Genomic DNA, 27,818 nt, shown 5'->3' on the forward strand with positions numbered 1-27,818 from the left:
TTGGGATCCCCAAGTCCCAAGTAATGGGGAAGAGAAGTTAAGTATCAGAGCTGCCAATAATAGAGGCTCTTCCAGCACCTTGAGCTGTTGTGTGAGGAGTGATTCTATCTTTTCTACAAGTGTGGCAGCAGTTCCTCTCTAAGCCAGTTTGTTGGTGCGCCTGCCCTTTCTAGTGTAGTTAGAAGTTAGAGATCTTGCTGCCTGGTCCTAATTAGAACGCTTCCCTGGTGGAAAGAGATGCACTATCCCACTCCCTGACTTTCTAATTGCTTAGTATTTTCAGAATTCCTATGACAAACCATAAGCTAGGGCGAGTTGAGTTTCAAAGACACTTTTTTTTTTTTTTTAATGCCACTACCATGAGAGATGCTGAAATAGGCTATAGATTTTAGGAAAGATGGGGGATTTAGCAGAAGAGGAGTGGACAGTTACCTGTGTGCTTGCCAGTGGTTTCTGGGAATCGGCGGGATCTGGGGATGGTAGGTCACCATGCTGCACTCAGGTGAGGACTTCTTCCAGGCAGGTACTCCTCAGCCCAGTGTAGGGGTGGAGCAGAGGAAGGTGTTAAATGAGAGGATGCGGCATGGCGGGGCGGCTGTGGCAAGGTTCCCGGAAGGTCTCTGCTGCTGCTCTCACGCACACTGTCTCGTGGGGGACACAGGAGAACAGTGGAGCGAGGGAGAGTCAACTCAGCCCACTGAGGCCAGGAAGCAGAGTGACTTAGCCATCGCTTGTTTTAGTGGCTCAAAAGCCCCAGAGAGCCCCCCCCCCCCCAGGACTGGAGTTGAACTTGAGACCCCCAGTCAGCAGAACTCTTCTCAGGGATCGAGATCCTATCCGGTAGTCCCCAGACACAGTGCCACACCCCCTATATGATGGAGCCTCTGGAGGAGTCCCGGTTCAGTGCAGTTCTCGTGGACTTGAACTGCGGGCCCCCCCCTTGGCTGACCTCACCACTGGGTGGAGCTTTGAGGGCAGTGGTATTGGTGGGGGGTCCTGTGATGTCACTGGGCGTAGGACGGAGGCGGGGCTGTGCTGCTCATGCTACTTACTAAGAAAAGGGCAGCTGCCTCCAGGGCTGCTGGGTGCCTGCCTGCTGGTGGGGGTCCAGGTCTGTTCCTGGTATGCTGGCTTCAGCCAGACAGTCCTAGCCTGGTAGGCGGCCCAGTGCACCATGGGAGCCTGGGGCACCAGGAGGGACCTGACATAGATGGAGAGAATGAAGGAGGGGAATATGCAGCCATCGCCTCCTCTTGGCCCCTTCCGCACACACACCCAGCCTGATTCTCAGAGCCACAGAGAATTCTGGCTTCTTGATGGACAGAAATAGGAAGGCTGTAGTCTACAAAATTTCTCTCAGCCCATGCACCTCTGGGTCCAGTCAGGGGTGCCTGGGAGAATATTCCAGAGAGGGTGGGGGGGAAGGGGAGGGGAGAGGAGAACAAATACCAGAGTAGGCAAGAGGGATCTCTGCATGCTGTGGCTAGCATATCCAGATCCCAGCCCAGTTCCTCCTAACCCGAATCCAGTTGCTGTCTGAGATGGAGGGGCTGGGGCAGATGGGCACCCTAATTGCCACTCAGGATAAGTCACTTTTCATACTTGGCAGCAGAGGTGTCCTATCACTTTAAATCATGGCTGGCAGAGCAGTGACACCCTGGCCCCTTTGGAAGCCTGTTCCTTGGGGATTGCTGCTTTTATGAAGGCCAATTAGTAGCAGAGGAGCCGGTCTGGAGCGCGCCAGCTAGAGCAAGGGAAAGGTAGACATGGAGCTGTCACAGGCCAGTGCCAGGTGGGGTTCCTGATTAATTGCCCTGAGGTCGGGCCCTTCTTGCTTGATGTCTTTGGGAGCTGTTGTCCAGGGCAGCCCTCTCTACTGCCTTAGCTGCTTACATTCCCTACCAGCATGGCCTCCGTGGGCTCTAGACTAAGGTCTGTGCACAGTGAATGTAAGGAGAGCTATAGTGCTGGAGAGAATCTGTAGGGTGCCTTCTGCTTTGAGGGATCTTAGGAAGAAGTTCAGGTTGGGACTTGGCCTCACCTGGTCTCTCTCTGCAGGAGAGTCAGGTGATGCAGGCAGACTAGGGAGAGACATCTAGGGATTTCCCATAGTGCTTGGGAGTGAGGGATGATTCCCCAGGAGGCTGCTACAAGCAGATCTTTCAGAGATGGGGTGGGGCTAGGTCTGTCTGCTAGGGTCGAGAAGCAAGGTGAAGGGTCTGGTGGATACCCCTAGACACCCTTGGAACGTGGCCGTGAGAGAATGCCAGCTCCGTGTTCATTTCCAGAGCATTAAAAATTAAACTTCCTGGTCTTAATATCTATTTTTAAACCATGTCAGAGCCAGCAATTGCTGTCAGTCAAGAGGGACTGGGGAGGAGGAGGGAAGAGATAGAAAAAGTCCCCGATGAGATGGGAAGAACTGCTGGGACCTGCAGGCTGACCCAGCACAGCCAGGCCGGCCCTATCCTGGGTAACACTCGGGCTGCTTCTACCTCGTGTGCTTGGCTGCCCTTGGCTGAACTTGGCAGCAGGCTCTCTACGGCTTAGGAGGGTATTGGGTCCCAGTTGAGTCCATTCACTCACCCCATAACTATTTGCTGAATGCCCGCTCCATGCACAGGAGCCTCCAGTTGGTAAGGACAGGGCAGATCAGTTTTCGCAGGCCAGGAAGTCATGGAATCAAGAGGTCATTTGTCCTGTCCCGCATACAGCACTTGAACCCAGCGCTGCCAAGGGTAGCGTCTGTGTAGGTGAGGGCCGCCTGCTTCCCCAACATTTTAGGGTGGGCAACTGCAGGCCTGGAACCAGCATCCTGGCTTGACTTGGCCTTCCCCCTCCCTGCCCCCACATGGCTGTACTCTAATTCCCCTTCTCTGAAATGTCTCTCGTATCAGAAAGAAAGAGAATTTAAAAAGAGCTTCAGGCATTCCTCCTCCCGACTTAGTTTGTAAAATACCACCAGTGAACCGTGGGTTTTTCAGTTTTCTTCTATTGAAAGGACAGATAGATGCCCTGTGGCCTGTGGACACGGTGTGCACGCATTTATTGAGTACTTGTAAGCCATGCTGTTGAGCTGCTCAGAGTTCCATGGAGTCAGACACACATGTGAAGACAGTAGGCACTCAATAGAGCTATTTAGTAGAGCAATATGGCTTAGTGGAGACCAGCTACAAAGATACCAAAGCTGAGCAAGGTGCACTTGGATTTTGAGGGATGGATAGGAGCTTGATGATCAGGTGAGGCTGGGATCCAGGCAAAGGAGAAGGGTAGGGAGAGAGAGACTATGCTGATACTCTTCAGCCTGTCTCTTGGTTTTTCTGATGGTGACCACCATGGTGGCTCCTGCTGTGTCACTTGGCTACAGGCTGCTGTGGTGAGTAATCTGGCTTTAGAGCCATGCTTTGTTCCCCCCACCCCCGCCCCCTTTCCCTCTGTGATGTGCCTGCTTGTTTGGTTCCAGCGAGGAAGCTTTGAAGCCAGGCTAAACCCATCGGGCAGAGCTAAGTCTCCTGAGCCAGCTTTGCCCCTGCCCACGTTTGAAAGCTAATCTGCCTACAGAAGTGGTGGGGGCTTGGCAGGGGGCACTCCTGGCAGGAGCGTTAAAAATGGCACCGTGACCCGCCCGTGAGATCGGCAGCCAGGGAAGAACAGAGGTTGAGGTCTGCCTTCCAGGTCCTGCTCTCTGTCTGGAGAGCTGTAGACTTGAGAGGAGATCCCGGCGCCCGCTTCTGTGGGGTGTGCTCTCCCTTCAGCTGTCTTTGCAGCCTGTCAGGAGAGCTGGAGAGGTCCTGGGGGGGCGGTGGGTTAGGGTGGTATGTGTGCTGCTTCAGGCTTGCTCTCCAGCACTGGGGCATTTCACATCAGGGCCCTGCAGGGGGGGCTGTTTTGGTGGCTCCAGGTGATGGATGTCTGTCCAAGGAGAAGACAGTCAGGGTTTCTGCCTTCAGGGACTTTTCATCTGCTGTAGGGATCCTTGTAAAAGTGTATTCAGATTGACCAAGCAGCTTTCCACATGGACAGGTTCTATCTCCCCGCTTTCCCTGTGCTCCCATAACCTACTGAGACAGTCTCTAGGACTGAGGCTTTTGTTGGAAAGAGGTGTGTGTGTGTGTGTGTGTGTGTGTGTGTGTGTGTGTGTGTGTGCACGTGCGTGTGTGTGCTCGCGCTTGACTATTCTTGAGTGTGGAGGTCAGAAATAGAAGAGTTCAGGTATCTTCCTCCATTACTCTAGCTTATGTTTTTGAGACAGGGTCTTACTACCATTCAGCCTGAAGGGCACTGCTTTGGTTTGATTGTTTGTACAGTGAGCCCCTGGGATCCATCTGTCTCTGTAACCCTGTCTCTGGAGTTACAGGGGCAAGCCACAACATCTGGCTTTTGACATGGGCTTTTGGCCTCTGCACTTAGGTCCTCACGTTTCTGCAGCAAGCACTTTGTGCACTGAGCCATCCCCTCTTCCTTTAAACTTTAGAGGGAATTATCCCGACTATGTATTTTCAATATTCAATATTATGAGCCTAACAATTTCCCACCAGTAACAGAGTGTTTGTTTAGCATGCACAAGACCTTGGATTTAATTAATCTCCAGCACCACAAAAAAACAAAACAAAACAAAACAAAAAACACAATTAAAATCCAAGATGTTTTGTGATCCACTCGTTGGTAAGTCTGCCTCTGTTTTTTGACTTATTGGTAGTCTATAGTATACCTGTTTCAGTGTGGCTGTTCCTCTTTTGTGAGCATTCCTGTGTTAGTCTCCTGTGGGAGTGTCCCTAGGCCACAGCAACACATGTGTGCACTGTGACGTAGTGGCCACAGCAGATTGCTGTGAAGCTGTTTCACTGGTAGGCATTTCCATGGACTACACTTGGAGAAGCAGCCCTCTAGATACCCAGTCCGGGGCCTCGCTGCTGGGCTGGCGGTGGTGGTGGCGGCACCACAGAAGTTCTTTTCCAGGGTAGGTGCATCCATGGACGTTCCCGTTGGTGTTCCACTGAAAATGGGCAGTTCCCAGTACTGTGGGTGTGAGATGCCACACTGCAGGGCCCTTTCCTTGCACTTCTGATGCCAGTAGACATCTCTTCACGTGTTAATTAGCCGTCCTCTCCAGTGGAGTGGGGGCCCAGTTGTGTATTTGGTCCGGTTTTCTATTGATTTGTTTGCTTTTTTTCTGTTACTGTCTAGTTTTATGTTTTGGGTATGACCTTGTTGTTCGTTGACTGTATCCCCAACACCATTTATAGCTTCCAATTTGAAGTTTTGACTGTTGTTACTCCCTTCCTGGAGTCTTGATAAACAGAAATACAACTTTACCAGTTTCCTTTCTTAGACTGGACTTGTTCTATTAAGAAGTATGTATTTCATGGTGTCCTTACATCCTGGTAATTGTCCAACGCTTGCCACAACACAGGCTCCAGGAACTGTTGGCTGAAAAGTAAGGAGGAGTTTTTATATTTCTCAAAGTTTGTATTATTGTATTTAAGTCCTTAATACATCTGCAATTATTATTTGTGTATGACATGGACAGAACTCTTTTTTTCTTGTCCTCTTGTGTACTCTAGCTTCATTGACTAGATATCTTCCCGCCACAGATGCACGGTACCGCCTATGTTTCTGTCCCCGCCTGGGTCTTTTTGTGTTACCACAGCTCTGGAAGTCTCCATGGCCAGGCAGACTGCTTGTTTTTCAAGGGTGTTTGGCTGTTTGGGCCCTTGTTCTCTTGTGTAAAGTCTGGAATCAGTTTAAATAGTTTTTACCCAAAGTCAGTCAGCGCCCCTCCTTGCCCCACGCCTTGTGGCATTTTAATTAGCTGGTCTTTAATTGAGCCTGTTTATCAACTCAGGAGAAATTCCATCTCTGTGTATATTTGTGAATGTAAATTGTATTCAGGTATTCAATCCATGAATATTTTGTATCTCTTTACACATTTAGTCCTCTTTAATAGCCCATGTTACTTTGTAATACTTGAAGTTCTTACCCACCATTTGTTAGGCAGCGACCTCTGGCCTTTTCTCCACTTTGCCGACTCCCCAGGTTTACCTGTGCTGTGTACATATGGAAGACAGAGAGAACCCCCAGCCAGCCCTCAGCATGGTGTGGTGATGGAGGGTGCTACCAGTACTTGTGGGACATTCCCTGGGCACGTCATCTGCTCCAGTACCTAATGGGAATGTGCAGGGCCATCTTACTTTGCCTCCGAGGAGATGGAGGCTTGAGGAGGGATTTTGCCCTGGGTCACAAGGCTACGGAATGGTAGAGCTGAGATATGAACTCAGTCATTGAACCCTGAGGCCCACATTCTTTCTCTGACCTTGTTGGAGAAGCCTGCTCCAGCTCCCGTCCCCAGTCGGGTTTCAGCTGTGCTGTTCTGGGATCTGGGCTTGGCCCTGGGTAGCCCTGTGGTACCGGGCGGTTTGCACACATGTGGTAGGATTCCGTTGACAGATTGTGCTCTCTGTCTCCCAGCCACAGCTCCAGGAAGTGGGTTAGAAAATGCCACCTGTGACCTTTAGGGGCTTTTCCGGTTCAGTAGGTAGTCAGCTGTATGTAGTGTAAGCTTCATGAGATACTTCGTGCTTATGACGACAATATTCAAGACCAAAAGTACTGCTTTTCTGCCTCCCAACAGCACAAGCACGCCACTCTCTTACCTCATCCCAGCAGGATTTACCGTCAGAACCATACAGTTTTTACTCTTGTATTTTTACCTCGTACCCCCTCTGCTAGCATCTACCTTCTTGTCTTTTCAAGAGGCACACCTTTGTCTTGCTTGCTCATAGCATGTGCTCAGTACATATGTGTTGGTTCATAGCTGGACAGTGAGCTACATAGTAGTGTTAGGCAAGGGGCAGGGCCTGCAATGGGTTGCAACCTTTAACCAGCTATTCAGACTCATCAGAGGAGAGATCCCGGCTGTGGGTGAGACTCCTCTGGCCTCAAACTGGAATAAGCCTTTAGTCAACAGGATTCCTGCAGACATCCATACTCCTTGTATGGCAAGCCCATTTGGGTCCTATCCTCCAGAGATTTGCCTGTATATTCTATCCAGCCATATACAGCATTCCTTTTGGGTTCTGGAAAGTACTACTGCCTCCATGCACTTCATTTCCAGAGCTATGGACTCCAGTGGACTGGTCGCTGGGATGACTGTCTGCCTTGGAATCTGGTCTAGAGGGCTTTGGTGCAGGTCCTGAGCCTCACTTCATGGTGATTGCTGAGGACATGGGGCAGCTGCTTTCTATCCTCTGCCCTGGTGTCCTTTTTGTGGGGGTTAAAATTAAGTACAAAGGTCAGATCAGTGATTCTGGTTAGGTTAAGAGTTGGGCAAAACTTTCAGAAAAGGAGTTAAGATCAGACTTACCTTTACATAGACAGGATCCAGGCGGAGGCTGAATTCTGTGTTTCTGTGGGTCAGATTCTGTATGTGAGGGGCACCCCTAGGTCAGCAGAGACCCTGAACACAGTTCTGCTTGGTCATATGGCAGCGTGGCTCCTTGTACCCAGCCCATCTCCGTATGGTCTGTCTTTAAGTGGGCCTGGGTGGGTGGTACGTTCTCTGGCCTGCCACTCATCTTCCTTGGAAGGAAGGAGCCATGTAGTCTCAGAGTAGATTGTATATTTGTAGGCAGAGCCACTGAAAGTCTGAAGATAGTACTAGCCGCGTGGGGCTCTAAGAGCTCTCACCCAAGTTTCTCACCTGCTGTTTTCTCATCCTTTTCTTTGTGGGGTGGGAGCCTTTTTTTAATAAGGCCACTAATCCTATTCCTGAGGGGTCCATCCTCATGGCCTAGTCACCCCCTAAAGGAACTGCCTTCTTACGCTTTCACATTGGGGTTAGGATTTCAACCCATGAATTTTGAGGGGGAAACAAAAATTCATTCCAAAGCCTTGTCTATGTATAAATATGTGTGCATATACATACATGTTGTATATATACTTGGGTGTAAAACAGTTGACACTTTCACTGTGTATGTATGCATATATATGTAAATCTCTCTATGTAAGTTACATGTTTCTCATGATTTTCCCCATGAATATGTGGCTCTTGGGCATAAGCTGCCATTTTCTAAGTGTCTGCTTCTGTAGATGTACTCTAGATGAGTCTAGGGCTCTTAAATTGCAAACACCATACGCTCTCTTTATGAAAACACCCCTGATTGACACTTCTAAGAGCAAATCCCAGTGATGCTGTTCAGCATCCAGGGTGGGTGCAGAACATTTGGCAGATCTCTTTGGTTCTTCTGACCCAACCTCTTTTCTTTTTGGGATCAGCACCTCATTTTCCTTTCTAGGGATCTTCCTCAGCCTGTTAGGGATGCAGTAGTTCACAGGTCCAGAAGGCAAGCTGAGCCACAGGCCATGGTGGTTGGGAGCCAGGGCTGCCTTGGAAACTTGGGTATCAGGGTACCGATGTGTTGACTCCTCGACACTGTTGGATAGGTGCGTTCCTGCTGTTTTGTGTTTCCTTGTCAGGGGTCAGCTTTCCAGGAGACGGTCTAGTACAGCCATGTGCTCAGCCTTAGCACACTTGAACAGAGTGCCTTGATTGGTTGGACAATACCTTCCACGCCGTGGAGGAGGTGAATTCCTCAAAGGAGATTGATGGTGTGGACACCAAGAAAAGGGAGAGGAAAGCTGGGCAGCCAAGCAGCAGATGCCAGCTGCAGTGATTTACCCCTCCTGCCATGTTACCCTGGGCTGCCAGGACCTGTGCATCCCTGAGACCTGTCTTTCCCATCTCCTCTCTGAGGATCTAGGAGTGGAGAGGGAGGCTGAGACCCAGGAGGAGAGCAGTGGCTACTAGCTGTTTATAGTCTGGGCCTCCCCGTCTGTCCCTAGGTGGGAGATGGCTCTAGTATTTGCTCCCACTTGTGTTTGTTGCTCTGCTGGGATGTGCATGTTGTCAGAGTTTCACAGAGTGTTTCCAGGACCTCTCAAACTAGGACCTTTTGGGGGCGATTCCTTATAAACCACAATTACAGATCCTGGGATCTCAACCCCCTCTCCACGTTCCTGGTGTCCAGCCCCAGGTCTGCTCACTGACGGGACTAACTGGGGTCCTGTTCAGGGCACTGCTTCCCTTCAGACCTGCTCTGGGGTCCCTCAGCATGCCCTACAGCTGAGTTTTACAGTCCTGGGAATGTGCCTGGTGATGGAACAGGAGTCCTAATGGGTACTGTGGTGCAGCAAGGCCTGGGGATTGCAGGGGACCTCAGTTTGTTGCTCTGGAACTTGCATTCCATTTGGGAGGACCCACCCATCTTTACTTAATTAGCTAGGAAGGCAGTGTGGCCCACCAGAAAAAGCCGGTGCCTGTAGTCTGTCAGATGAGGCTGCACCTCCTCTGGAGATCCAGAACCTCTGTTCCTCTTCCCTCTTTGTGATCTGAGTCTAAGTTCCCATGTGCTGCCTTGCATACACAGAAGGTACTCATCACTGCGTATTACTGCACGACCCATGTGATTCCTTACTTGCTCCAGCTTCCAAGAGGCTCAGTACTTATTTCCTTTGGTCAGGATTACCTTGTTCATTTTTTTTTTTTTCTTTTTGTCATGATGGCCTTTTGTATCTGAGTCTCTAAAAATCATTTTTGGAAGTGAGGGCAAACCTACCAAAGGCTGGTGGTAGGACAGCAGGAAAGCCTATGAGTGACAGAAGTGCCACTGGGGAGCAGCAGTGTCTTGGGGTGGGGCCAGATGGTCCGAGCTTGGCAGAGTTGTGGGATTTAGTCCCGAGGAGGCAAGAAGAGGGAGCCTTCTGAGCATAGTGGGGAGGGAAGTCTGAAATCAGCAGGGTGAGGCCAGATGCCCTGTGTGTGACTTCCCACTGACGGCTGTCACGAACGCAAGACCTGATGCATAAGGGACTGCTGAGAAGTGAGTGGAGCAGAGAAGGGCATGCATATGTGATGAGCACCCTGCACTGGTGCTCTGCTCTTGCTTATCATGGAGGTCAGAGTGCATGTCTGAGTACCAGCTGCTGCCCCTGCCCTTTGACAGGCACAGGCTTTGTGTAGGAGGTCTGCTCAGCAGATGTTCAAGGGCGGAGAGAGAGGGTCCCAGGATCTGGAGGAGCACAGGGTGGGAAATAGCAGAAGGGGAATGGGACGAGGCCCACAGGCGAGGGGACTGTGAATGGGCAGAACCAGTGGGGTCGTGGCGGTATGGCAGGCAGAAAAATCAGGCCCGCGAGGAAGCCAGGGAAGGGTGAATGCAAAGGTGTGTGCAAGGATGCTCGGGATGGCTGGTTGGAGAAGATCCTTTCAGGTGAAGAAGACACTTGGAAATCCTGTGGGAATGGCTCTGTTGCTGGGGAGTGGGGGGGTGGGGGTAGCATGGTGACTGCCTAGGTGCTGGACAGGGCAGCTTGCTGCTAGGGAGCTCCTCAGGAAAGCACAGTGGTGTGAGAGAGACTCTTGTGCCTTTGGCTTGCCCTGGGAGGCCAGGTACATCCTGAAGCCTGGCGCTGCCCACTCCCGCTCAAGGGAACTAGTTCATGCTTGTGGCAGAAGCCCATCGGACCCGAATCAGAGCGACAGCTTGTCAGGCTGATGAGCCCGGGCTCCACAGCAGCTCTGTGATGTCCAAACCATTTAGGACAGCCTGCATGACTGGTCCCTAGTGTCTGGAGGGAGGCCTGGGTGGGAATCGGGGGCCTCCAGGAGCTAGGAGGTGGGCGGGGAGGAAGGTAGATGCCAGGAGGGGATAGCGTACAAGGTGCTTCGTTTGTTACCATTTAAGGCAGGCACAGAGAGACAACCGCCCTCCTCTCCCTCCCCTCCTCTTCCCTCCTCAGCCTACCCCGCTGAGGGCCCCCTGTCTCAGCCTCCTGCTGGGAGGAGGGGGGTCTATGTGAAAAGTGCATGTTTCCCAGAAGGTGGTGGAGGGTCTGAATCAGAGCCGTGGGAGGAATATTGACAAGATTCTCAGCCTTGCTGGTTCCTTCTCTCCTCTCCGAAATGGCAATAACTCCCAACCTGTTGGGGTGGGTGGGGCAGGGTGGGGCTGGGCGGCTCCCCAGCAGCCTGGGAGGTTCTGGTCCCCAGCCATCAGTCAGCTGTTCCCTCATTGTCAAGAGCAGGGGCTCTGTCATCACGATGCAGCCAGGTACTTTGTGGGGAGGAGCCAGCGATTAGAGCAGACACCTGTTTCCTTCTCCTAAGGGTGCTGCTAGCTGGCTGTGTGACCCGAGGTGAGTCTTCCCCCCTGGGCCTCACTTTTCCTCACGTGGGAAGCGCTAGGTTTGGACATTCAGGGGTAGGGTCCCTGCCTCAGGCTCTGATGCTCTGTACGTGTTGTGCACGTAGCACTTGGTTCTTCTCATCTCAGAGGAGCCTCAGCTGGGTCATGGACCAGGGTGGTCCTTCATCTCTCACACGTGGTAAAGCTGGAGCCCAGGGCGAGGGGACAGGCCGTTAGACAGGCTGGTGATGCATCAGCGTCGGCGGCGTCTGCATAGGATAACCCACTGCCTGCGAGTCAGAGAGCTGACCCAGATTCTTGCTATGCCAGGAGCTCACAGTGCAGGGGGAACAGCTGCTCTGATGCTGGCCTGGGTCAGGAACAGGAGCTCCCAGGCTCCAGCGTGGCAGGTCCCCGTGGGCTTAGCAGAGGGAGAGAATTGTCCCTCTACCCCAGTTCCCACTGCAGAGTAGGAAGGAAAGGAAGTTTGTCTGTAAGAGATGGGGACTCCGCCTCCACGGTGAGTGGGTTTTACCCTGCCCCCATGCCTGGGAGGGCTGTCACACCAATGGAGCAGGTAATGAGGGGGCGGGCTGTTTTATTAAGCACCCTTACTAGGAGAGACACTTTTGTTTGACACAGGAACTGTGGCGGCTCCTTCCTATTGTTAGAAGCAGTAATTGCAATTGTTCTAATTCCTCCCTCTAGCAGTCATCATTAGGAAGGGCTTTCTCCTCCTCCCAGCTTTCCTCAACCCCCCCCCCCCAATGATAAGTGTCTCCTTTTGTCCTTTGTCCCTTGCACCGCCTGGCCTCCACGGCTCTTCCTCTTCAAACTGCCCATGGCTATCTAGGGTAGCCTGATACCCAGCCTTCTCTTTCTTCTATAATGAAATGGCTCTGGCTTGCACTTCCAGCTGCTACCCAGTTTCCCCAACAAACAAAAACCCCACCAAACACATGGCTCAAAGCCGGGGCTGTTCCATATGTGTGCAGCACAGCGTGCATATGCCAGTCAGAGGACAACTTGCAGGGGCGCCCCCTCCCCTTTATGTGGGTTCTGGGAATTGAACTCAGGTCGTCAGCCTTGGCAGCCAAGTGACTTTACCGGCTGCCTGATCTTTGCAGGTCCACAGGGTTGCTTCTTGACTGTGAACTCGAGAGTCTGTCGTGATCTCTCAGTGTAAGGGGATAGCATCACAACAGCTTGTCGCCATTGCTGGCCAGCTCTCCCTGTCCTGCTCAAAGCCCTGCCTCTGCTCTCCTTTTTACTTTGTCATAGGAACATGGGTGTGCGGAGAGAGCCTTAAGCAGGGATAGGAATGCAGGCTTCCCCTCCAGCTCTGCCTTTGCTTCCCTGGGAGGAGCCGTGACTTCAGTCTCACCTGCGTGAAATGAAACTAAACTGTACTCCTTGCCTACCCAACCCGGGAGAACCGTGAGGAGCTCACAGTGGAATGACGTTCGTGAAGGTTCTCTGAACTCTGCATATGACTTTGCTGATTACGTTAGGAGCATGGTTTTGTTGTCTCACGCCGTGTGCTGTGCCTGTTGTCCGCTTTCTTCCTTGCCACATCAGAGTTTGTTCCATGGGACAGTTCTCCACCCAGCCACCAATGGAAGCCTGTGGTGGACTGAGTTATGAGTGTGACTCCTGTTGTTACTGGATTCAGTAACAGACTTGGCTGCTTGTCACTCAAAGGCCAGCATCTGAGAACCGATTGGTAGGAAGGTGTTCTATTTGCTTCTGTTGCTGTGATAAGACTCTGACCAAAAGCCTCTTGCAGAGGAAAGGGTTAATTTGGCTTACACTGCCCATCATTGAAGGAAGCCAGGTCAGGAACCGAAGCCGAGGCCACAGAGGACTGTTACTTACTGGCTTATGATCAGCCAGCTTTCTTACACAGCCCAGCCCGCCTCTCTAGGGATGATGCCACCCACAGTGGGCCGGGCCCTTCCACATCAACTATCAGTTAAGACAACCTTTCTCACAGACATGGTCACAGGCCAATCTGATCTGGGTAATTGCTCACTTGAGGTTCCCAGGTGACTCTAGATTGTGTCAAGTTGACAATAAAAAACAACCAGAACGAGAGGAATCTGGTTTATTTAAGGACTGACATCTTAGGAGATGGAGGGGCTGTTGATCCATTTTTGGGGGGGTGTCTCAGGGTACCGAGGAGTTTTCTGGTGACTGAAAGAGGAACAGGGCAGAACAGCTGCGTGCAGAGCCAGGTGTCAATCATCCAGGGTGCGTGTCTCTTTATTTTTATTTTGGTTGGAACATCATAATTTACCTTGACCTCCGAGAGTAGTTCTTATATTTTCTGAAAACAGATATATTACTTTTCTGCAAATTTGAGCCCCACAGCCATTTACATGTTTTGTGTTGGTTGAAAAACAGAACTGCAGACTAAGGGAGAGCATTACAAAGGGCACCAGATGTTCTGGGCTCTGTAAATCTAAAGGAAGATTGTTTAGCAGTTAGCTACTTAATTAAGTGAGAATTCACTTCAGAATTTCAAAAGCAAAGTGGAAGGGAGGCAAGTGAAAGTGACCTCATCCTGGTCACCCCCCTCAAATGGTCAGCTACTGTTCATCTGTATTTGTGGGACCCAAAGTGTTTGATACCTTCGGGAGTCTTCTTCCCCATTACCTCCAGCTGCCCTCAGCAATCTTCCAGCAGCGGGGAGAGTGTGAGCCATCAAGGTGTGAATTCTGCTGGGACTCATCAGTCTGGCTGGTGTATTCAGGCTCATTCCTCCGGGCTGAGACTTTACTAGATGGCCATGGGAAACCCTGTGTCCCAAGCCACCAAGGAGAAGCTGTGTTTCCAGGGGCTGGCCTCCATTCCTTCCTAGACAGAGAAGTGACTTCAATCAGTGGCTGAGGGGGGGGGGAGGTTTCCCACCCCAACTGCAGCCCTAGGCTGATCACCCAGCCCTGGTGTCTGGTGCTCTGATTGACAGGCACTGGAGCAAATTTGCTAGCTTGGGTTCATATGCCCTGAGGGGATACTGGAGCCAGGCGGATCATCTGTAGCTGGTTTCTGCTTTAACCATCTGACGTGGCTGGCTGTAGGGTCTGTAAGCTGGAATCCACCCCTGTCACTATGGATCCACATCTCTTTCCTTCCCTCAGAGACCATCCACCCCAGGCACTCTCCAGTCAGATTGATGATAGGGAGCCTGTCTGGAAGCAGTGCTGTCTGAAAGGGTTAGGAGATCCTTTCCTACTTCAGTCCTCCCTTCCTTATGGATTTCAGGGTTGCCAGTTCTCCTTGGGGAGTTTCCTTGGGATAAACAACCTTATTTGGCTTTTAGGGAAACTGAGTTACAGAGAGGGAAAGGGACATGTCATTGTTCAAGTCACAATATCACAGCATCTACTTGTCTAGGTAGATGCCACAGGGCCCAGGATCATTCATTATGGTGGTCACAGAAGCTCATTAAGGTAGTCATCAGGGGTTTCTGACTTCTAGAACCAGCCATGTGGGTACCTCAAAGGGTTTAGCCACCACCCTCCCTTTTTACCAAGAAAAACTTAGAGGTTGGTTTCATACTTCAAGTGAGTGCTTTCAAGGGTCCCATATATGGGAATCACTGTCCCCAGGCTTTGATCTTAGTTTTTAAGTTCCCTTTGTGGAGGGCCAGGCCAGGATACTATCCTGCAGAAATTGAGCTCTGAATGACCTCTGCACTGTGGGGGAAGGGCTAGCAGGGGAGGGAGCTGGACTGCAAGGTGGAGAACCTCTCAGCATAGCCTTGCTGTTTTATTATTTGCCGCGTATTCTTCTCTTCCAATGGTTCTTTAAATTTTATCATTATCATGTGTATTAGTTACTTTTCTCTTACTGTAATAAAACACCATGGCCAAGGCAACTTGTAGAAGAAAGTGTTTGGGCCTGTAGTTCCAGAGGGTTAGAGTCCATGATGGTGGACAGAGGCCTGGTGGCAGGAGCAGGAAGCTGAGGGCTCACATCTTGAACCACAAGCATCAGGGGTGGGGGATGGGAGAAGAAAGATGTAGGAGGGAGGGAGAAAGTGAGATGGAAGGAGGAGGGAGGGGGAAAAGAGAGGGAGGGTGTAGGTGGGGGGTTTTGTCGGGACTGCTGGTCAGCTCTGTTCTGCCAGCCTGCTCCCCAATAACCACACAGAGACTTATTATTATAAATGCTCAGCTGATAGCTTAGGCTTGTTGCTAACTAGCTCTTACAACTTAAATTAACCCACATTTCTTATCTACGCTCTACCACGTGGTGATACCTTTTTTCAGCACAGCATATTCATCTCCTGCTTCCTCTGTGTCTCCTGGCAACTCTTCCTTTCTTCTTCCTGGTGTTCTCTCAGTCTGGCTCTCCTGCCTAACCTCTTCCTGCCTAGCTGTTGGCCAGTTAGCTCTTTTATTAAACCAATGAGAGCAACACATCTTCACAGTCTTCACCAGCAGGAAGGGGAGGAAGGAGAGATGCACTAGAGTGTTTAAACTCTCAAGTTCCACCCCCAGTGACACACTCCCTCCAGCAAGGCCACACCTCCTAAACTTACCCAAACAGCCTCACCAACTGTGCAGCCATTCAAATGCTCAAGACTAGGGGGGGGCATCTGTCATTCACACCGACATACTATGTATGTATGTATGTATGATGCATGTTTGTGTGAGTATAGGGGTATGTGTGCGTTTGTGCATGTGTACATGCACACATGTGTATACATGTGTGCCAGGAAGGGCTGGTTCTGGCCTCCTGATGGGTTCTGGAGACTAACTTAGGTGCTCAGGCCTTCACAGCAGGTGCTTTTACCTGCTAAGTCAACAAGCCAGCCCTGGCATTTTCCCTTTTCATTTTTATGTTCCATACTTTGTGTTTCTGTCTTGGGATTCTCTTTTCCTGGCTGTGTTTAAGAACTGTACCTTGTGGGGTTCCCTGGGGGCTGATCTCTGACCTTGGACACTAGGGACAAAGCGTGAAAGCATCTTGGGGACCCCCATGATGATGAAGAGCTGGCATTGGAGGGAACTATAAGCTGTTCTTCAGTTCCCACACTCATTGTCTTTGTAACCCTGGAAGCTCCACTGTGGCCATGAACAAGAGAGTGCTGTAAGGTAGTGTGGTGGTTTAAGGGGGTGGAGCCTTGTGGGAGGTCTATAGGTAACTAAGGGAACTATTTTAGAAGAGTGAAGGTAGGTGTTGTGGGGCCACAGAGGGCTCTCATTGTCAAAAGTGTGATATTAACCTCTGAGTCTCTATGCCTTCCTGTTTGGGCATGTGAACGTCTTCCCCTATGAACTCTTCTGTTGTGATCTCACCAACCATGAGGACTTCACCAGAGCCTAGCCCTTGTTTCTTCAGCACTGGAAACTCAATGAACTTCTTCTTTTCATAAAGTCAGCCTACATGAGTGCAGTGGTTTGAAAGAAAATGGCCCCCAAAGGGAATGGCACTATTGGGAGATGTGGCCTTGTTGGAATAGGTGTGGTCTTGTTGGAGAAAGTGTGTCACTGTGGAGGTGGCCTTTGCGATCTCATATATGCTCAAGCCATGCCCAGTGTCTCAGACCACTTCCTGTTGCCTGCAAGTCAAGATGTAGGACCCTCAGCTCAGTCTCCAGCACCATATCTGCCTGCACGCCACCTTGTTACACCATGATGTTAATGGACTAAACCTCTGAAAATGTAAGCCACCCAAATTAAATATTTTTCCTTTATAAGAGTTGCTGTGGTCATGGTGTCTCTCTTCACAGCAATTGAAACCCTAACTAAGACAGTGAAGTATTTTGTTACATTAATGGAAAAGGGATTAATGGAGTTCTTAATTCTTTTTATTTTTTAAAGATTGGTTTTTAATTATGAATGTGTGTCTGCATGTGGGTTTGTACACATGAGTGCAGGTGGAGGCCACAGGCATCAGATCCCCCTGGAGCTGGAACAGTTTTAAGCTGCCCAGTGTGAGTACTGGGAACCAAACTCAGGTCCTTTGCAAGAGCAGGAGGTACCTTTAACCACTGACCCATTTCTTTGGCTCAATTTGTTTAGTTCTCAAGAGCCTTGACTTTCTCATCTGAAAAATTGGATGCTATGGACCGGTACTTTCTAGGCTGGTCTGAGGAGTAACTGAAGTACTATATGAAGAGGCTTTGATGCAGTGGGACCTGGCAGATGTGTTGGGTTCTGGATTTTGCAGATGATAACTGATGAACAGGTAGCATGGCCATGTTGCCTGGCAGGACGGCATTGGGAGCATATGTTCAGACTTCCGGTGTGGGTGCCTGCTTTCGCTCTCAGCTCTGCTTCCTCAGTCAGGCCCTCCTGTTCTCTGGGCTTTGTTGTGGTGTTCTCTGGGCAGAAAGGGTTTACTTATCTTTCTCCAGGCTAGGGAGTGAGATAGGAGATAGGTGGGGGGTGAGCTAGGAGATCACAGCCTGTGAAAAAGACACCATGGCAATAACAAAAGAGGAGTCAGAGGTGGGGTGTTGTGTGATTTTTAGGAGCAGTGGTTTTCAACCTTCCTAACGCTGTGGCCCTTTACTACAGTTCCCCATGCTGTGGTGACCCCCAACCATAAATTATTTTTCTTGCTACTTCATAACTATAATTTTGCTACTGTTAGGAATTGTAATGTAAATATCTGATATGTGGGATATCTGATATGCAATCCCTGTGAAAGGGCCATTTAACCCCCTCTCAGGGGTTGTGACCCACAGGTTGAGAATCACTGTTTTAGGATGCTTTCTAGGGCTGAGTGTTTAAACTAGATTGGGAATTTCTTGCTGAGATCTTTCTAGAGGAGAGCCAACATTAGCCACATCTCCAGGGGCAGGATGAATGAGGCTGTGAAGGGCCCCAACTTCCCTACTTGGGCCTTTAAGGCCACCCCGTGGAATGTCTGGCTGTCCCCCTGCCCTTGTTAAAGATGGAATGGAAGGCAAAGGCAAGACCTGGGGACAGAAAAGAGGGGGCACAGGGGAGGGAGAGGGCAAAGGCAGAGTGGAAGGGACAAGGCCGCAAGTTGAGCTCATGGGGTGACCCTTGCCGCAGGTAACTGGCAATGGTACCTCAGCCTGCCAGGTTGGTGCCTCGGGCCTCTCTTCTCCCTGCCTGTGGTGATTAAGACATCACCAGCTGCTGTGTTCACAGCTCTGCTGCCAATAACAGATGCATCTGGCTGGAATCTGGGTCATTAAAAAAAAATACCCTGATATCTCTCTTCCTCCATCATCACCTCCCCCCAAGTCCAGACCCTGGCCCAGAGCTGGAGTCCCCAAAAGAGGGGGTCAGGAGGTGGAGAGAGCCTGGTGGGCCCGTTGGCTGTCAGGGCCACTCAGCTAGCCAGATGGCTGTTCTTGCTGGATGTCTGATTATTGTTGTGTCTGCAGCGTTGTGCAGTGAAGACTTTAATGAAGAGTGATGTGCCAAGGCTCTTCCCTCCTGTCATGGCCTGGGGAGGCTGGACAGTATAGCATCTGAGGCAGCCTCTATGAGTATGGGCAGGTGAGCAACAGATTTGGCTTATACACCAATGGTTGTGAGAGAGCAGAGGTACTGAATCTCCTGAGATTGTTTCCTCTTGTGAGCAATGACGATGGTGTGCAGCTTTCCTGTGGGCTGTGGGTGGCCATGCATGCAGGAGATGTTCCAGCGCGACACTTTACAGCGGGTAGCTGTCTCATTTGTCGTTGTGATGAGTTTGTCCCTGTTGACAATTGGCCACCATGCCATCTCCGCTCAGCCACTGTATTCATTGTGTTGGTTGCTTGTCTGAGACCAGACATGGGGTTGGAGGATGCATTTGGGGGAAAGCAAATCTAGCCAAGGTGGCAGCTCTCTAATACCATGATTCTTTGAAGGCTCTGAGATCGGGTTGTATATCTTCCTCTGGGCCTTGGGGGTGAGGAGGGAGGAGTGGAAGGAAGATGGATGGAATGATAAAGAAGGGAATAGATAAGTAAGAATACAGAAAGGGACTCACAGCAGCCACCACCTAAGACGCTTGCCTGTGTGGGACCCTGCTCTAAGTTAACCATGCTGTCAGCCTTCCATACCTCACCGCATTTCATTTCTTGCCTGAGAACAGACCAGAGCATAAAGAACTCTATAGCAGTTAGCAAGACCCTGACCTCATCCTCTTTATCATCCATTGGGGGTAGGGCACCTGGATGGTAGACTGCATGTCCCATGGACGGAACCCTGTAGCTGGACCTCACCTCTTTACATGGATCCAGCTGAACCGGGGCTCTTGGTTGGAAAGTGAGATAGGGCTGGGGGAGGTCTGCAGAAGGTCAATGGTATATTTTCCTGGGGCTTCAAGGAGGACTCAAGCCTACTGACTGGGGGCCATCTCAATATCACGTGAGACCTGCTTCCAGCCCCCTTGGGGATAGCAGGCACTACACCGTCCAGCAGAGAGGCCCAGGTGGAAAGGCAGTATGTATTAGCTACCTTTCTGTTGCTGTAATAACACACTGTGACCAAGGCAACTTCTAGAAGGAAGGGTTTACTGGGGCTCATGGTTCCAGAGGGTGTAAGTGGTGGGCATGGAGACTGGAACAGGAAGCTGAGGGCTCCTGTCTTAAACAGCAAGCATGAAATGGAGAATGAACTCGAAATGGTGTTGAGTCTTTAAACTCTCAAAACTAGCCTCCAGTAACATTCTTCCTTCAACAAGGCCATACCTCCTAAACCTCCCAAATAGTGCCATCAACTGGGGACCACATGTTCAAATGCCCAAGACTGTGGGGACACTGGTAATCCAAACTGCCACACAAGGCCCAGAGTGGCTGCTGTTTCTAGATTCTCCTTTACAAAAGCCAGGAACCTATTACAGGCCTTGGTGGAGGAATGTGTTTTTGCCTAAGAGATGAGTCTGCCTCTGGAGCCGTCCTTCAGCCATTGCTCTTTTCTGAAGACGTGGGAACATCCTTTGAGTTACCTTTTTTTCATGCCTTGTGACATGAAATCCCTGGAGACTCAGCGTCAGACTGACCTTTTGTGAGTCTGCTGACTCTTGGGGATGGAGGAGGGGAGAGGAGCAGAGAATGGGTTCACTACCATGAGGACACAGCTGAGAGTCCCAGGCTCTTGGATGGTGGTTGATTGGTAGTACTATCCTTCTGCTGGTGCACTCGCTAAGCTTCACATCCCACTGCTACTTGTTTCCCTTTCCCCTAATCATCCATCCATCCATCCATCCATCCATCCATCCATCCATCCACCCACCCACCTACTCATCTATGCATCTACCCACCCATCAGTCCATCCATCTACTCATCCCTCTATCCATCCATCCTTCCATCCATCCATCCATCCACCCACCTACCCACCCATTATTCATCCATCCATCCATCCATCCATCCATCCACCACTCATCCCTCGATCCATCCATCCACCTCCCCATCCATTATCCATCCATCCATCTATTCATCCATCTATTCATCCATCCATCCATCCATCCACCCATCCACCCACCCATTCACTCATTCACTCATTCACTCTAGTCATTTTTACATACCTACTTAGGTTAGAAAAGATAAAACAAGCCTACAGCAGTCCTTGGCCTGCCGTGGCTGCTCTGCCTTCACATACTTAGACTGTTTTGTGTTGAAGGTGCTATTACAGACGTCTGAACACTAATCAAAGCTTTCCTCTTGACGTCATAAGACTTACTGTTCAAGGGTAATTGAACAAGTGTATACTGGAAAGGTGGTGATGGCTGCCTGGGGTGCTCAGCTATGGATACATTAGTTCCAAGCCAGGCAGAGTTCTATGTTGTCTTTTCCCTAAAATTCTCCAAATAAACCTTTGTAGGACTCTGAATGTGCTGATGGGCAGTGCTGAGTTTGGCCTTGCTGGGACACAGCAGGGAGGCACACCACACATCAACCTGGGAGGGGTGAATGACTGGTGGTTTTCACTTCCTATGCACAGGGCTCTCTTCCATCTTAGTGGGGACTGCTGGGGTCTGGTGGGTCCTGGGGCAGAACTTGGATGTCCAGAGTTGGGAACAGCCACTGGTAAGTTGTCAGGTTGGATCCTGACAGCAGCAGAGGATTGTGGGTACTTCCAGGGCATTTACCAATGCAGAACCAGGCCCTGGGCCTCCCAGTGTCAGGTTAGTTGGCCATCCTGGCTTCAGGGAAATGCTTCTAGATGAATGCACAGAGATCCTGGCCCCTACCCCCAGTCTGTTCCTAAAGCAGATAGCCTCTCTGGAGCTTGTGGTGGGAGGACAATAGATATTTCCCCTCCTGTACCATCATGGTCCTTAGTAAGTATGAACCAGAGTCTGGGGATCAGCAGACCTGGCCCCCTGTTTTCCCCATGATTTGGCTTTCTCTTTAAATCATACCTGGTGCAGGGACACTGGACTAGTTGATCTTGCTTCATTTCCTCCCTGCAGGATTTATGCTTCAGGGGTGTGCGGGGTATCAGTCACAGCTCTGGCTGTGTAGATATCCACAGCCCCCAGGCAGAGGGGTAGAATGTGGGTAGGTTACAACCTGCAGGGGCCCAGTGCCCTGGGTGCCCTCCCCTGTCTATTAACTCTCCATTAACATGCGGTAGCAGTGTTGGTGCTAACAGTTTGATTTATGTCACTGAGGTTTTGCTTACAAATTAGAACTGCTATTGTGCTAAGTCGGCTTTCAAATCGATGTGGAGTAATTGCAGTACACGGGTAGCTGGGCGACATGAACAGTGCGCTATCATCGTCATCCTTGGGACAAATATGACCAATCACAGTGAAACTCCACCCCCTTCCAAGCTAATCTGAACACACAGCCCAACACCGAGGATACCAGCCCTGGACGGAGACTCTCAAAGATGGACTTGTCAGGAGCGGAGCCGAGTGGGGAGCCATCGTGCTGTAGTTGTGTGGAGATGCAGAGCAGAACCTCGTCTCTTCTGGGGTCTGCTCCACTCCTGGCTCCTGAGCAGTGTGCTTTCCATGCAGCTTGTTGTGGCTTTGGTCCCAGAGTGACAGCTGCAAGAGCCACCGTGTAGTACTGTGGGAGCCAGGCAGACCTGTGTGTCTGCTTGTCTTCTGCACCTTCCATCCAGTTACCTAGCAAGAGGCCAGCCAGTTGGAAGTGGTTTGACACTAGAACCCTGGATCCAGCAGGGCAGTGACAGCAGCAGCAGCAGCTTGTTAGGATGAGTAGCCTAGGGGCTGGCGGTCACCAGACTTCCTGATGGCTCTCAGTCCTCTGCACACATTGGAGTCACTTGGTAGATTTAAAACAAAATGTGGATGCTAGGCTCAGTCTTTAGATCTTATGGTTTAATTGGGGTGCATGCGAGGCAGCCTGGAACTTGGAAGCTCCCTGGGGACTTTGCCTCTAGCCAGGTTATAGCTGCCTGGCTTGTTTGTCTGTGTTCGGGTGGACTTGGGCTAATGATCTCAGCAAAACAAAACAAAACAAAAAACTTTTCCCCAAATAATAGGCAGAAAGTTCTTCCTTCTATCTAACCATAATCTCTTAACTTATTTTTACTCTTGTTAGCTGAGAAGAGGGTAGCTGGCATCTGTATCTTCGTGTGTTGGGCACAGACCCACTGAGCACTGTGTTCTGGGCACTGTGCTAAGCCTCTTCACCAGCTGGTAACTATAGCTGGGGCTCTAAAGCCTGGGGAAGGTCAGAGGTGAACACAGCAGAGGCCGAGGAGTATGTCCCTGTATGTGTGAGGGAGCTGGGATCCAGAGGTTGAAAGAGATTCGATGGAGAAATTATAGCAGGGATGTTATAACCCAGGCCCACTCCCTATTCAGGGATGAGGAGAAGCTGAGTCCGAGGAGGCTGCAGGCAGACGCCTCCTGAAGCTGCCAGCACACTCACATGCAGAGGCATCACCACGCCAGGATGACTGTGTGATGGGCTGGGGGAATGACAGCTGTCGGGTCTGCTTTGACGTCAGCGCCAGCCTCTGACAGATTTCCCAGTTCTGTCAGCTCGCTTCAGTGGCATGTGTCCTGCCTGGGAAAGCAGGTCTGCCTTCTACCGACCAGCCCACCCTGGGGGCGGGGCTGTGGAGGAGCAGAGCCACTGCTGAGGAAGGTTCCAATGTATGGTGCTCATCCCTGCGGTGGCCAGAACTTCAGTGTTCATTCATTGATTAATTCATCAATTCATTCACTGCCTTTGTGCCAGGTTCCATGCCAGGCACAGGAGAACTCAGAGGGTCACAGTCCCTGTGCCAGAGAACTGTCCTTGTCATCATCACATGGAATAACCAGAGCTGTGCTGGAAATGAACAAAGGAAGCCCAAAGCACCCAGGAGGGCGCCCAGTCTCAGGTTGGGGCCTCTAGGATGCTTTTATCCACAGAAAGGGTGGGAGTGAGGCCAGGACTTTGTTTTCTCTGCACCCGCCCCCCCCCCCCCCCAGCATCTCAGCATCTTCCAGGCCCACTGGGAAGCTTGGCAGCCAAGGGGATGGCAGGTAGGGGGTGAGAGGATTCCCTGTCATATGTATATACACAGGAGGATCCTGGTCTAGCAGTACTCTGAACCTTCTTGGCAATACACTCACAAAGACCAGGGACCCAGGGAAGTGTGTTTCTTTCTGAGTGGAGCAGGGCAGTGTGTGTGTGTGTGTGTGTGTGTGTGTGTGTGTGTGTGTGTGTGTGTGTGTGTGTTAGCCTGGGTGGGGATAGTTTTCTGGTAGCTGCCAAGTGAGGCTAGTCTTATGGGATGTTGGCTTCTGGCTGCATCCTCAAGGGAAGATGATCAACACATCCCGTGTGTGCGTCTGACTCATTCATGCTTGTTCCGGAGTTCAGAAGAAGCGCCAAGCAGGCCTGCATTGCTCTCCTCTCCTCGTCCCTCCCCTCCTCTTCTCCTGCTCCCTGTCCCTGGGAGCTAAGAGCTCAAAGACAGGGACCAGCAGTCACCTCAAGTCTGAGAGAAACAAAAGGTTTTGTTTTGTTTTGTGTTTCCTCTGTCTAAATAGGTAAGACTGTCTTGTAAGAGTTTGTGGCCAGGGCCAGTCCTGAGCCCAGGGCCGCCATGCTGAATTCTCAGGACAAGTGTACAGATGTGTCTCAGCTGGAAGCAGGATCAGCGTTCTCTCCTCATCCTGCTCCAGGCTGTGGTGTGCTGTTCTGGGGCCTCTGTACATGGGTAGTAAGTACCACAGTGGGCCAATCTGAGTGATTGTTTAGTACTGAAAAATTAAATGCAGGAGCTGAAGCCAACAGTAGTTTCCACCAACCCAGGGAGACTCAGAGCCACAGAACAGCTTTACAAGTCATCTGCCACACACGTGTCCCTGGCCGAATGTGTCCCCCAAGGCAGTGAACAGTCTGAACTGAGTCATGCTAGAATTGGGGAGCTGCCTGAGGAAGGCTGGCTCTCAGAGTTTAGGGTAGCCCATCTGGAGCCTGGACCTGTGTGATTTGTCCATCCAGGGCTTCAGCCACTCTAAAGTTTACGTGTGTGAAGTAACAGAGCTGTGTGAGCAGGAAGTTCTCAGATTAGGGTAACATTCTTGTACGTTGCCTGGGGACCAGGGAGTTAACGCCCTCAGCGGTGCCAGGGGACACAGAGGGCCATGTGCAGAACCAGACTGGTGTTTGCACAGCAGCCTGGCGTGTGCACGCCTTCTGCCCACCCTCCTGCCATTTCACAGCCCTCTCCTCGTCCCTCGCTGCAGTTGGGCCATGGCCAACCTGGGTAGGGCGGTGCACTTGGGAGTTCACTTGCAGCTGGGGCCAGGCACCCTTGGGAGAAAGTCCTCTGGAAGCTCCTGGAGGGTGGTAGTGAATAGGTTACCTTCGGAGCTTAGAATAAAGCAACAGCAACCGACCCTCATGGGGATGCTTCCTGGTTTAGAAAACACCTTCCTCTACGTGTCCCATTGGATCCCTAAGAGCATAGTAAAGACAGCTAATATTTGCTGAGGAATTACCGTGAGCCACCACATAGCCTTCCCTGCAGGGTGTCATCCCTAAGTGCTGTGGCGTAGGGATCAGTGAGTGACGGGGCTGGGGAATTGCCTCAGACTTCCGACTGCCTTGGCCCTTGAGGCTGGACCCTGAACTGCTTCACTGGTAGGGCAGCTTTCTCCCAGCCTTACGCTGTGGATCTTGGGGACCAGAGGAAGCACCCACAGGGTGTTCTGCTCACATTGTGGCTTCTCAATTAGCCTCCCCAGCAAATCTCCTGGGTACCCTTTGCTTTCCCCTGTGATGGCCAGGCTTCCTCCCCTGGCTGCATGACCTAGGTGTTCCTGGCTAGTGGCTTTCCCCAGGCTCTGCTTGTACAGTACAGGGCCTTTCAGGGGAGCTGGGGTGGGGTGCTTGGTGGGGCTCCCAGAGGTGGAGCTCTGAGCTATGACCCTGCCAGGGGAATCTGGACTGAGGGCTAGAGAGAGTTAGGAAGCAGGCCCACAGGGGTCCACATGTCTCTGGGTGCAGGTGAAACTCCTCCTGACCTCACCCAGTAGGTACCTCTGGCCATTAGTGCTGCTGCATCTGCCCTAGGCCAGAGCCATCTCCAGGCCTACCACGGTGAGGCCAGAGGCAATGCCAGATACCCTGGGCTGGGTGAGTCTGCCTCTTGTGTCTGAAGAAGAGCCAGGATTTGGTCCCTGAGCCGGAGGCAAGGGCAGAGCAGTGATCATCTCTTCCTGGAATCTCTCCTCTCTCCCTTATCATTGGGTATTTCTCATGGGGCTTCATGCCTCACCTTACACAAGACTCCTCACTAGCTGTTGCTCTGCATGTCTGTTTGGATGTGGTGTAACTGTGTGGGAAGCTAGACACAGGTTGTGGGCATCCCAGTCATCTAAGAGGAGAGGTGGTTTTTTTTTTTAGGTCAGACTTTGCTGGCGAAAGCAGCCGAAAAGCTACCTATTCCTGAGGCTTGCTTCTGATGATCAGCTTTTCCCTGCCTTGTGACCGATCTCCTTTGTTTTCCTCTAACCAGCTCTCTGCTCCCCCACCCCCACCCCCTTCTCACAGCCAACAGGTCCCATCCCTTCAGGGACTTCCTCTTATGCTCTGGAACTGATTCCCAAGAGAGCATGAAGTCATTATTCCTGCAATCGAGGCTGCCCATTGAGTGTTTTCAGCCCTTCAGGTCTGGTCTTCTGGCAGGCAGAGTGGCATTGAGGTTCCTTAGTCCCTAGAGACTCTGCCTCCTCCCCAAGGGACTCCTAGGAATGGGCAGGCAAGCATCCTTCCCACCCTGCCTCACTCACTTGAGAACTTATGTGTGGGTTATATTTAGCCTTTGCTCCCGATCCTCAGTTTCCCCAAGACAACTCCTGTTTCTTGGCGAGCTCACCCATTCCTTGGCTGCTGTGGACTCTCTTAAGGACTCACCAGGTTCCCCTGCTCCCCTTCTGGAGGCCCCCTCTTCTACATGTTCCTCCTGCCTAGAGGAGTAAGGAGGAGCCAGGGAGCTCGGATATGGGGGCTTGTGGATATGAAGGGCCCAGCATGACCTACATAAGCCTCCTGCCAGGGAAATGAAGGATGTTTCTAATTGGGAACATGGCTTAGTCAAGAGTGCGTGCCTGGGTGTGTAAAGACTGTGAGTTTTTTAAAAATAATTTTAATCTCTCATCAGAGAGTGCCGTGTATCCCCCCTGCTTTTCCCGTGGAGTCTCTTGTGCCTCAGACAGCGGCAGAACAGCAGGTGGGACTGCGAAGTGCAGGGAAGTGGAGCAGCTGGATTTGGGCGGGGTGACCTTGGGCCAAGGCACAGCCACTCTTCAGGTCTTAAGATTTCCATCTATGCATTTGACCCTAAGAATTCTTCCAGGCTAAAGATTCTGGGTCCACTGTCCACTTTTAATTCCAAATTATGCTCCAAAACAGGAGGAAAGCTATCAGTAAGGATGCCTTTCCCAGGCTGGATCTGGTGTTGGCCTTGGCCCAGACAGCCCCTTGGCCTCAGTCATGTCACCAGGGAGCCATGCCACAGGCTCTTACCACTGGGGAGTAGCTAGTTAGCCAAACACACATACACACACACACACACACACACACACACACACACACACAGACACACACACACACACACACAGCTTCTTGCCTGCGTCCTGTACCTACCCACCCTAAGGACTTTGGAAATCATCCTTTTGGGGTTGGGGCTTGAGCTAGTAAGGACACAGTAGAGGGAATTTATGTAGAACTGGCCAGCTCGAGTGCCAGGCTGACAGCTACTCACCCGAGCTGGGATGGGGTTCTCTCCAGGGCGTGGCAGGCGGCGCCTTTAGATGATCTCTCAGCTCAGGTTTCTTGCTGGCACTTGCGGAGCCTTTTGCTTCGGGGCTGTCTGGTTTCCAAGATTCCTCCCACCACTGCCTTCTCATCCACAGCCGGTGAAGCTGGCCACTCTGCCTGGCTCCACACTCCCTGCACCCTGCTGTCTCAACTTAAGCTGCATGTCTGGACTTTCTTTTTCGTGTGACTCTTCTGGGATGAGCATGGCAAACTCCTCCCTTGTGGAATGGGGCCACCGCCAGGACCTGTCTGTTCAGGGCCACAATTTCCAGCTTCTCAGGGCGTTCACTACCAAGGACCTGTTCCTTGTGTTGTCGGACTCAGGAAACATGTAGTCTTCTTTAGAAATGTGTTCTCCCTAACTGTCAGCTTCCAGCATGATATTTTCATTTTTACCATGAGGTTTATTTATTGTT

At 51.2% G+C, this 27,818-nt stretch overlaps 1 protein-coding gene and 1 long non-coding RNA gene across 10 annotated transcripts in view; one reads left to right on the forward strand and one right to left on the reverse strand.

The window, feature by feature from the left end:
- Positions 1 to 27,818, forward strand: part of Tspan9 (tetraspanin 9) — a 180,664-nt gene that overhangs the window by 108,347 nt on the left and 44,499 nt on the right. The window lies entirely within an intron of this gene.
- On the reverse strand, positions 13,273 to 27,615 carry LOC119087663. Its single transcript, XR_005091174.1, has 2 exons — positions 27,347 to 27,615; positions 13,273 to 14,039 (listed from the first exon to the last, which is right to left on the reverse strand). It is a non-coding gene; the product is annotated as an uncharacterized LOC119087663 (long non-coding RNA).

Source organism: Peromyscus leucopus, chromosome 3, assembly GCF_004664715.2.
Source record: "Peromyscus leucopus breed LL Stock chromosome 3, UCI_PerLeu_2.1, whole genome shotgun sequence".
NCBI classification, from domain to species: domain Eukaryota; kingdom Metazoa; phylum Chordata; class Mammalia; order Rodentia; family Cricetidae; genus Peromyscus; species Peromyscus leucopus.